We start from the raw sequence: 12,435 nt of genomic DNA on the forward strand, positions 1-12,435 counted from the left end.
TGGAAATACGCAATAGACTGGCTTCTCATCATGTTCCTACTCCCCCTCATCCTTTCAGTCCCCCTCCTTCTTCTCGGCTCCTCAACATTCTTCACCACCTCATCATCCCCTTCTTCTTGCTGTTGTTCTTCTCGTCTTCTTCTTATCCTTCTATCTTCTCTGTCTTTATCACTCATCACACTCCTTCTTCTTTTTGCTATTTTTGTTGTTGCTCTTCTTCTTCTTCTTCTTCTTCTTCTTCCTTCTTCTTCTTCTTCTTCTTCTTTTTCTTCTTCTTCTAATACTCTTCTTCCTACTCCTCCTCCTACTACTCCTCCTCCTTTTCATCCTATTCCTCCTCATCACCCCGTAGCACGTTCCAGAATACAAACAAACATTTCTAGAAACTATTGAGTGAGATATCTCTGGCAGTCGCATTAACCATGCATCCTGTTGTCAAGTGTCCCATTGTAAAAGGACCCAAAAAACGCAGAAAAGTTTGTTAGGGTGCATGGTGAAGAATTGGCACACATACAGTGTTAGACTTGTGCCGCCGGCTCATCGACACCAACCTACCTTCTTTCAGCATGAGAATCTCTACAATAATGTTCAGTAACATTTTGACCTAAATTAAAATAAGCTCGAAATTAGAGAAAATGTGATTATCCAATTGCAAGTGTTGGCAACTGTTGATTCTAATAAATGATTCACTATGAAGAGATAGCAGACCTCGTGTGTCTCCAGAGTTATTGTCCTGTCACCAGCTGGTCAAATCTTTAAATAGTAGACTTGAGATGTGCGTGAACACTAGCGTCACGTGATCAATTTTCATAACGGCAAGGAAAGTTGTGTGAGTGCGCCACACCAGATTTTTTTAAACTTGATAATCCAATTGAAAATTAATAATCAATAATTCATTGAAATTGAGAATTAAATCAAATAATCAATTTAAAAAGTTGAATAATTTTGAGTAAATCTTAATTTCAAGTTGACGCTGTGGGAGGGGAAACAGCCGACGCGGCTGACTCCCTTCATCGTTGTAAACAGAATAATACTGCTTTCTATGTAAATTTAACTATGGATGTTATCCCCATCTCACAATTTCCCTATTTATCCTTATCGTGATTCAGAATAAAGTAGTGGATCTCTATAAACACAAAAAAATGTACAGTACCTGATGAATAGTGAAAATAACAAAGTTTCTAGTAATAATGCAACTTTTTCTAGGTACGAATTTCAAGGCTCATAAAATGACTTTTTCTCAATCACAGGCAGAAACTCCAATGATCATCATAATAGTAATTTAATGAAAATTGTTTGTATTGTACATTGTTCGATGTAAGATAAGCTACATCTTTAAGGTGATCGACGTATTTAGGATTATCATGTTTATGAATGGAAGCGAGACTGTGATAAAAGATTAGTCAAACTGAAATATAAAAATTATATACTATGCATATTTCTGATCAACTCAAATTACAAATGATAGTATCAAGCCGAAATGAATTGAGCAACTGAATTTCAAAGTTACTATCCACTGTTAAAATTGCACCGTGATTTCCTTTTACTTCCAAATGGATTAAATTGCCTCACTCTTCAACGTAACAATTATTGTGAAAAAAAACCAGTGGAATGTGAACGTCATCCAAATAGCACATAAATTTCAATTTTCAGATCATTAAATTCATAAAAAAACTAATTCTTGAGAGAATAGTGATGAATTGCAAACAGTGCATGTAACATTGATACAAAGCGATACAATGAAAATCAACATCGATTAATTTAATTTAATACTGGACTTATCTAATTTATATTACCGTTAATTTATATTATTTATAAAGCTTATAAAATGTAAAACCAACATTCTCAATTTTCTCTACTGGAGCAAAACATCGTTAGAAAATAAAGAAGAACCCATTATAAGCAAAAAATACTTGTGTACTAGAATTCACTTGAACTAACTCATCACTTCAACCCTTCAATTATCACAATGAGCTAGAATGGTATAACAACAATGAAATTGATAATCAGGTACATTTTTCAAATAGCTTCACCCAACTAAATCTGTGAAGGCCAAGTCATGAGAAATCATGTTTAATAGATTTAATTTGAATGCTTCAAATAGAAAATGATATATTCTTTTGGTGCCCGAATCAAAATCAATATCAATCAACATTAATCTTCATCAAGAAAAGCTTCTGCCAACCTTGTGATTCCAGTACGATTCTGCCCATGCTTCACTTCCATTTATAAATTTCGCATTAAGGCCCGTGTGTAATGAATGACAAGATGCGAGTGCATATTTCAATATTCATCTTATACGGTAGGCTACTTTGTGGTTAAATGTGAAACACATTCATCATTTTCCCACTTTTTATGCATGCTTACTCTTCCTTTATTTGTATGTTTGCATGGCATTCATCTTCAGAATCTACTGAATTTTCATATTGGACTGTCTAAATAATGTAGTTTCAACTAGTTAGAACGGAAGATAAGCTACTTTACAGAGGGAATCATGGAAAATTTCAACTCAACAAGCCCAATGTATAATTTTTTGATGTCTCAGCCGTCATATATCTTTGGCTCAACTGTAGGTATATTATCAACCTGGCTGAGAGAATATCAATTGTAGAAAAGCGCAAACACTGCCCGCTATGATTTTTCAGGAAATTGCCACTGTTAACACTATTGTAATCTATGATTTATCTCAGTTTTTGACATTCATAACTTATGATAAATTTTAGCATAGAATTATGATCATATGCACATATTTTAAATAGGTATTATAATTATTATGTGATGGTATGAATATTTTATCGGTTGCAAACAATATCTTTGTCTGTCATAGAATGCATGATTCAGTACATATATAACAACCAAATTATTTTAAGAGAATTAAAATGTGAAAAATTAGTTTCATCGCATGTCAAAACAATAGACAAAATTGATTGTTTCGAGCGCCATAGTGTAAATAAGATGCAACTTAAAAAGCAGTAGGCGTACTATTTTACTGTTTAATATGGTGAAGAGAGTCAGCCACGCCGTACCGCGTTGACTGTTTCCTCTTCCACAGCGTCAAATCGAATTGCAAATACATAACAATATACATCAATGGATTCGCAATGAATGTAGCTACATTAATTATTTGTCCAATTCTCTTTGAAATCATTTGCTTCGAAGTTAATCGGAGAAGACAAAAACAAATCGAAAACCCCCTAAAATTTTTTCATACATGTCATTTTATCAAGGAAACTGTGTGATTTATTGAGGAAATGAATACTACTAGTATTGTAATCCATAATGTATCGAATCGAATGGCATGTGATAGATTTTTTCCGATTAATGGTTACACAGATAATTGATTTCCTGCTTGCTGTTTACTATGGCGAAGAGAGTCAGCCACGCCTTTCCGCGTCGACTATTTCCCCTTCCACGGCGTGAAATCGAGTCGCAAATACATAACAATATACATCAATGGATTTGCAATGAGAGTGGCTACATTAATTATTTGACTCATTTTTCTTTTAAACTACTTGCTTCGAAGTTAATCGAGGGAAACAAAAAAATCAAATCACAAACCCCCTAAATTTTAACATATATACTATTTTATCAAGAAAACTGTCTACTTTATTGAAAAAATGAATTGAACTAATATTGTAGTACATGATGTGATAAATCAAATGGCTTATAATAGAACTGTTCTCGATTAATGGTTACAGAGAAATTTGATTTCCCGTGTTTACCTGCATTTTTCATGTTTTATGGTGCTGGGGCGGAAAGCTCCAAGAAGATTTCTTGGGACTTTTGGGAGAATCACCCTTTGGGAGGGTTCTATCGATGGTGGAAAATTCAGCTTTTATTCAATTTTCGGATCGAAACTGCTTTTTTGGACCTTCATTGACTGGGCTAAAATGCAATATGTATCAAATAAAAATCAAGTCATGCTTTTCGCTAAAACTCAACGCTAACAGTACTTACACGATAAGGTACCAAGTTATTTCCGAGAGTGTATTTTCATACTAGGCTCTACATTCAGTGTGACTATTCTTTCAATTCTAGTTTCTTTTTATAAATTCCTTATCATTCTACAACAAAAATGCACTCACCCAGCATCAGCATCCTCCCCATCACCAGGCGTCTGTTATTCATTTCGCCTAGCCACCGCCTCCATCCACGTCGTGGGCCCCTGCGGCCCGTGAGCGGCGCCAGCTTCAGTGAGCACTTGGCTACTGTGACAGGGTCATCGCTCGGCTGCTCACAGACTCTAGGGCGGTGGCTATTTGTCTACCTGCCTGTGCGCCCGGCTACACCTGAAACATCGCACACGTAATAGAATTTCAAGGACTACTCCCTTGTTTCGGATGGACACGTTAAGTCGTTGGTCCCAGCTGCCAAAAAAACAGTCCTTGGGTCATGTCAGAGGGGATGGGATTTATCAGTAAAATCAGAAAACTCAGACATATTTAATCGTCACGGTCATTTGATAACAAAAAAAAAAAAAACAATCATCCTACCTCTCATTTTTATATACATTGATTATGCAATACATAATTTAATATTATAAATGAATTGAGGATGATTTTCCTAAGAAAATCCTATATTTATTATCTTTAATTCCGGTCCGATTTCCGAGGCTATTTGTAAGTTTGTCTGTGATTTAATTGATCCCCTGGCCGCGTTATGAGCGCTGCGCAGGTTAAGTCCAAAAGAGGGAGCGCCACCTTACTGCATCTAGACTCACAGGATTTTCATAGGGTTTACTCCCCTAGACAAATTGCTTCCACCACAGCTAGAGAGTGAATAGAGTGAATAGAAGTATTATGTGGGAGAATTTGATTAGAAAAGGTTATCATTTTCATTTCGTAAATGCTATAAGATCACTGTAACACAATACACAAATAATAATCAACACAGGTGATAAACGACTGGACGAAATGGTAGTCAACAAAGGAGTTAGACAAGAGTATAGTTTATCACCCACTTTATTCAATATACATCTTAATATATATATTATTCAATATATATCTTAATATATAAACCAGGCCTATTATTAAAGACTACTGCTGACACGCTCACAAACTGATAAACTCACCTATGAGACAACAAAGAAGAGATATGAAGCCGAAGTGAACAACAAGAAGAAGGGATCAATTGTAGCAAAAATTCAGCAGACCAACCAAAAAAAGGAAAGAACTGTGGAAAATCATAAATGAAGAAAGATGTAAAAAATACTCAACTACTAAGGACAATGTACATCTCAAGCACTATCATAGACCGACCCGTACCATGTTTGTAACATCCTGAATTGTGCATTTATTCAGCCGCCGATAGAATCAGTGGGGGACACAACTGATGACTGTTTGGGGCAAGAAAATACAACAGTAGTACTCAACGAATTTCGAGCCATCACAAATGCTCAACTGAGCAGAATAATCAAGAAGCTAAAGGCCAATAACTGTTCAGGGCATGATGAAATCACTGGTAAAATTATAAAATATTGTGAGGAAGAACTAAAACAGCCACTTATAGACATAATCAACACATCTTTCGAACAGGCAGCACTTCCAAAAAGCCTAAAGATATCTAGAATATTTCCCAAGTTTAAAAAGGTGACAAGACTGACCCTAAAAATTATAGACCTATTGCTAACATCCCAACAACATCAAAATTATAGAATGGGCAGTCTACGATCAGTTGATTGAATACCTTGTAACTAACAATTTGATGTCGGTGGCTTTAGAAGACGGCGTAGCACATCAACGGCTATTGCAGAGTTGTGCAATAGTATAAATAGGCTATGGGAAGAAAAACAAGCAGTGTCCGGCCTATTTATTAACTTACAAAAAGCGTTTGACACACTGAGCTGGGAGACCCTAAAATATAAACGAAAAAAAAACTCAAAATAAAGTGAAAGGCGCTGGCAATGGTGGCTGGAGGACTATCTGTCTGACCGGAAGCAAAGCGGTGTTGAAATTGAACACCACAAACAAACAAACATACTACAGTACAAATCCTATCTCCGCTCCTACTGTCCGGCCGCATGGATCAATAATGGGACCACTACTTTTTCTAGTGTATGTTAACGATCTACCCAGTGAAATTGAAAGGGGGACGTGCTGCATATTATTCGCAGATGACTCTACAATATTAGTTCCACACAAAAATCAGGATCCAGATCACAGTCCAATATATGCAACTCTGGAAGAAGCAACGCATATCTGCAATAAACTGAACCTAACAATAAACAAACAAAAGACTATACATGTAAAATTCAAACCAACTACCGATACCCCAGCAGATCCTACAAACAATCAAATCACCATAGCCACTCATACACAATTTCTGGGCATCATTGTTGAGAGCAAACTTTCCTAGGAACCTTACATCGAAAAACTTTGAGAGAGAGAGAGAGAGAGTGAGCATGAGAGAGCATTTTTAGGATCCGTATCACTTTAGTTAGACATTTTGTCTCTAGACATTCCTACATTTGGATTTTCTCAGCTACAAGTAACTAAACCTACTTCTCAGCGAATTTCTACTCCACTGTGCAGAAAAAAAATCACTATCGGCCATCGTGACACAATGAACACTTTGTCATTATTGCACACATTAACAGAATGCAGAAGATATGAACACTCCCATAGATATCAATGCTATTCTTTCTCTATCCAGCACAGCAGAAACCATGGGAAAGCAGGGGCTTTTTAGTGCTTTGGCAGCCTAACATGATCTAATCTTAATTTAATTGTTGATAACTCAGCTTATGGAATCCTGTATAATCAATGCAGTATCTTGAAGCTGATATTATTGCCTATTGTTTTCTAATCTCTTCATTCATGTGAAAAAAGACAATAATTGGTGATTGAGTTGGATTGATTGATTGATTGAGTACTTTATATATGTAGATTACAATATATACTGGCCTATACACTTATATACAATAGCTTACAATTCAGCAACATTATAGATAAATCTACATAATATAGACTAAGAAAATAATTATTGAACTGTATATGATATGAAAAAGCAATTTGTAATATGATAACTATAAGTAGATGGAGAGTGTATGTTTAGAATGATTTTTTTACGAGTTTTCCCCCCCAACCCCCTCCCCACGAACCCATCCTATATACCCCCCACCTCACCAGCTCCTGCGACACCACACCTGCCCCCTCCCCCGCTCCTTAGAAGGAGAAGAACTTCTCCCTCTCTCTCTATTTCAGAAGAAGAAAAAAGAGAAGAAGAAAAGAAGAGGAGGAAGATGATAACGATGATGCTCTCTCTCTCTCTCTCTCCTCTCTCTCTCTCTCTCTCTTCTCTCTCTCTCTCTCTCTCCTCTCTCTCCTCTCTCTCTCTCCTCTCTCCTCTCTCTTCTCTTTCTCTAGGTGGAAGAAGAAAATAGAAGGAAGAGAAGAAGAAGAAGAAGAAGAAGAAGAGAAGAAGAAGAAAGAAGAAGAAGAAGAAGAAAAGAAAGAAGAAGAAGAAAGAAGAAGAAGAAGAAGAAGAAAAGAGAAGAAGGAGAAGAGAGGAAGAAGAAGAAAAGAAGAAGAAAAGAAGAAGAAGAAGAAGAAAAGAAGAGAAGAAGAAGAAGAAGAAGAAGAAGAAGAAGAAAGAAGAAGAAGATGGTAACGATTATGGAGCTCCCACTCACTCTCCTCTCTCCTCTCCATCCTCTCTCTCTCTCATCTCTCTCGTCTCTCTCTCTCTCTCTCTCTCTCACTTCCTCTACTCATGCTCCATTTAATCCATAGATAGTCATGCTCTATTTCAATTAATCTATTACTGACAGATTAAAGTGAAATGACCTTGGAAGAAGAAGATGGAGAGGAATGGAGAATGAAAAATTCAATGACTCTCCTGCTTACAGATTAAAGTGAATCGAGTTTGGAAGGAGAATGAGAAAAAGGAGAGAAAGGTTACTATCAGCAAGTGAAATGAAAATCTCATTGACAGATTCAACTGAAACATCTTACTTCCAACTGTGAGATTTTTACTGTGGAGAAGGAGAACGAGAAATCCAAGACTCTCCTACTGACAGATTTAACTGAAACATCTTACTTCTAACTGTGTGATTTTCAACCAAAGTGAATCGAGTTTGGAAGTAGAAGAAGGAGAGCAATGGACAATGAGAAATTCAATGGCTCTACTGCTGACAGATTGAAGTGAATCGAGTTTGGAAGGAGAATGAGAGAGAGGAGAGCTTCAACTGAAACATCTTTGTCCAACTGACAGATTTAAGGGAAATGAAAATTCCATCTTACACTCAGATTTAACCAAGTCATCTTGTTTAAACTCACAGATTTAAGTGAAACAATAATCATATTCGAAAAATTTATCATGCCATCATAGAGAAGTATAAGAACAGAGAAGAAGTAGTCGCTTTCGAAAAGAGGAAGAAGTAGAGGAAAGGAGAAGTGTGTCTAACTGTCAGATTTAAGTGAAACGATATAATAGCAACCTTCCAAAGAGAGGAAGAAGTATGAGAACAGAGAAGAAGAGGAAGAAGTAGTCGCTCTCAAAAAGAAGAAGAAGAAGAAGTATAAGAACAGAGAAGAAGAAGAAGAAGAAGTAGTTGCTTTCAAAAAGAGGAAGAAGTAGACTGAAGGAGAAGTGTGTCTAACTGTCAGATTTAAGTGAACGATATAATAGCAACCTCCAAAGAGAGGAAATATGAGAACAGAGAAGAAGAGTAAGAAGTAGTCGCTCTCTCAAAAGAGAAAGAAGAGAAGAAGAAGAAGAAGAAGAAGAAGAAGAAGAAGAAGAAGAAGAAGAAGAAGAAGAAGAAGAGACGAAGAAGAAGAAGAAGAAGAAGAAGAAGAAGAAGAAAAGAAGAAAAGAAGATAGAAGAAGAAGAAAGAAGAAGAGAAGAAGAAAAGAAGAAGAAGGAGAAGAAGAGAAGAAGAGAATAAGAAGAAGACGAAGAGAAGAAAAGAATAAGAAGAAGAAGAAGAAGAAGAGAAGAAGAGAAGAAGTTCAAGAACAGAGAAGAAGAAGAAGTTTCAAGACGAGAAGAAGAGAAGAAGTAGAAGAAGAAGAAGAAGTAGTTGCTTTCAAAAGAGTAAGAAGTAGAGGGATGGAGAAGTGTGTCTAACTGTCAGATTCAAGTGAAACGATATAATAGCAACCTTCCAAAGAGAAGAAGAAGAAGAAGAAGGAGAAGAGAGGAAGAAGTAGTCGCTCTCAAAAAGAAGAAGAAGAAGAAGTATAAGAACAGAGAAGAAGAAGAAAAAAGTAGTTGCTTTCAAAAAGAGGAAGAAGTAGACTGAAGGAGAAGTGTGTCTAACTGTCAGATTTAAGTGAACGATATAATAGCAACCTCCAAAGAGAGGAAATATGAGAACAGAGAAGAAGAGTAAGAAGTAGTCGCTCTCTCAAAAGAGAAAGAAGAGAAGAAGAAGAAGAAGAAGAAGAAGAAGAAGAAGAAGAAGAAGAAGAAGAAGAAGAAGAAGAAGAGGAAGAAGAAGAAGAAGAAGAAGAAGAAGAAGAAGAAAAAGAAGAAAAAGAAGAAGAAGAAGAAGAAGAAGAAGAGAAGAAGAAAGAAGAAGAAGGAGAAGAAGAGAAGAAGAGAATAAGAAGAAGACGAAGAGAAGAAAAGAATAAGAAGAAGAAGAAGAAGAAGAGAAGAAGAGAAGAAGTTCAAGAACAGAGAAGAAGAAGAAGTTTCAAGACGAGAAGAAGAGAAGAAGTAGAAGAAGAAGAAGAAGTAGTTGCTTTCAAAAAGAGGAAGAAGTAGAGGGATGGAGAAGTGTGTCTAACTGTCAGATTCAAGTGAAACGATATAATAGCAACCTCCCAAAGAGAGGAAGAAGTATGAAAACAGAGAAGAAGAGGAAGAAGTAGTCGCTCTCAAAAAGAAGAAGAAGAAGAAGAGAAGAAGAAGAAGAAGAAGAAGAAGAAGAAGAAGAAGAAGAAGAGAAGAAGAAGAAGAAGAAGAAGAAGAAGAAGAAGAAGAGAAGATGAAGAAGAAGAAGAAGAAGAAGAAGAAGAAGAAGAAGAAGAAGAAGAAGAAGAAGAAGAGAAGAAGAAGAAGAAGAAGAAGAAGAAGAAGAAGAAGAAGTACAAATTATTTGGAATAATGATTCCATTTTGTAATATTGTTATTGCTATCAGTATCCAGTCATAACACTTTTAAAACTTGTTAAAACAATACAACACTATTGTGTAACGACGAATAATTCAACTGAAATTTGAATTTTTAAATACACTTGTGTATGCTGTTCCTTGAAAATAAAACTAAAAACATACGAACTGTTCAGTTTTCTATTTTGTTGTGACTTTGTCGTTTGGTTTGTTTATTTCTCAAGTCAGATTCACGTTAAAGTCAGCATCTGACTATCCTTGTTTGCTATTCTCGTCTGTCATTAGACAAAACAGATAGTTATATCATAGATAAACAATAGCATGAGCTATTACGCTATTGTTACTATATGGTTATATGCTTTCAAACTCTATTCTGTTCGTTATATTCAAACTGAATCGTTTATATTCTTTCAATGAATATACTGAACTACGAGAGTATTAATTCTCAATTATGAAAATTTATCATTTAATCACAAAAAGATAGCATATTTGAGATAGATTTATTACTATTATTAACAAAAATCCACAATTAATTTCTGATCTGATTTACCGGTGTGACTTTAATCATGTCTATCCACTACCTATCTTTAGAAGCCAGTGGAAAAGGAAATGTGACAGTAGTGGTGTTTTGAGAGAGCTGCGTATCCAATAGAAATCAAGGGGTGTGGCCTCCCCCTCCACCCCCCCTGCCAGAGTCGGCCATTTTGGCCCCGCCCCCAGCCAATAGGAAGCAAGGGGCGTGACCACATATTTTTGAATATCCTCTGGCATAGTAAGCACATTGTCGTGTAACCTTTTCAAAAACTGTGCTTTTTCTCTTCCCTTTGTATAGATTGTGGTATAATTTTGCAAATATGAAGCAAGCACTCAATTAAGTCGCCTTGGTCCCATCTAATTTTATGATAGTTATGTTCAAGCCAGCTGACATCACGGTACATTTTTCTACTCAGTAATGTTTTCGGAAATGGTGATTTAAAGTGTAGCACAATATGTCATAGTTTGTAATCGATTATGGCTACCTCTTTAATAATGATAAAATTATCATCACTTTTGAAAAAATGAAACTCGACTACAGCAAAATCAATGTCATCATTTTTCGAAAACCTGTCCCATTCTTCTTCACAAACATTCGTCTTCTCCTCCTTAATTCTTGCTGCCTCCTTCTCCAATTCTTCTTCTTTATCCAAGTCGCATTGTATGCCAAAGTCTCGAAATTTTGTTGATACTTGCTCATCATCGTCCATTTTCTGTTGTCCATCGGTGCATGCACACATTCTATGTACAAATGCATCAAATTTTGCTTTTGTCAATGATGACAATGATGATGATGATGATGATGATAACGACGACGACGACGACGACGACGACGACTGAGGAATATCTATGTTATTATTCAAGCTATTAGAACACATTACAACTGAACACTGATGTAATTACTGTTCATACACACACTTTTATATACCCCCCTCCTCCTTCACACCGTCATGCATAATAAAGCTCGCTCTTGCGTCAATTACTGTACTTCACAAACTAATGCGCTCAATGGTTTGTATTCTACTATGTGTCACTTATCAAAATACAATATGCAGTCGTTAAATTTGGCACATTTTCTGTAAACTCCATTTCCAATCGAATGTCTGTTGACGATGTTAAATGATCAGCTTGATGTGAACAATCTAGTACAATTATTGGACAGCAATCAGTAAAAGTTTTATAATCTACAAGTGTACCATAATCAGTATGAAGTCCTAAATTATAATAGCTGGGCGCAAATTCAATAAACATTTTGTACAAAAGTTGATTGTTTCCATTTATATGATCATACGGCAGATATTCACTATTCAGGAAAAGTTTAATATCATGCAATTTGCACATATCAAATTTTGACATTGACTTTCCCATTACATTTTTCCTGTTTGTCTGAAATGCAAATATTACAAATCGCGGTGTATCAGCTTTTGAAGCCGTCTTTATAGTCCAAATTGTGCTAACACTGTTCGGCAGCTGAGGATATTCGTGGATATCCAATTTTCTGAATGCAATTTTCAATGGCCTATCCTGATCAACAGTTTTCAGAAATTTCAATCTTAAATGATCATCTACATGAATATAGGGCACTTTCCAAAGCAATTTTGTTATTTCCAACGACATTGATGTTGCTTGCGACGACTGAATACAATTAATATCTGTTGCAGACCTCAAAAGCACAAGCTCTTGTCTCATATTCAAAATTACATGTTGAAAATCTTCGAAAAATGGCAGAAGTAATTTTAACAGTACGCAATAAGCAAAAGTATTATTAGTTAGTGTTGATGCACTATCAGTGAAACCTGCTAAATTATATGTATTTTTATCGTTTAGTTGTTTCACTAAATA

Source organism: Nilaparvata lugens, chromosome Y, assembly GCF_014356525.2.
Source record: "Nilaparvata lugens isolate BPH chromosome Y, ASM1435652v1, whole genome shotgun sequence".
Classification (NCBI taxonomy): Eukaryota; Metazoa; Arthropoda; class Insecta; order Hemiptera; family Delphacidae; genus Nilaparvata; species Nilaparvata lugens.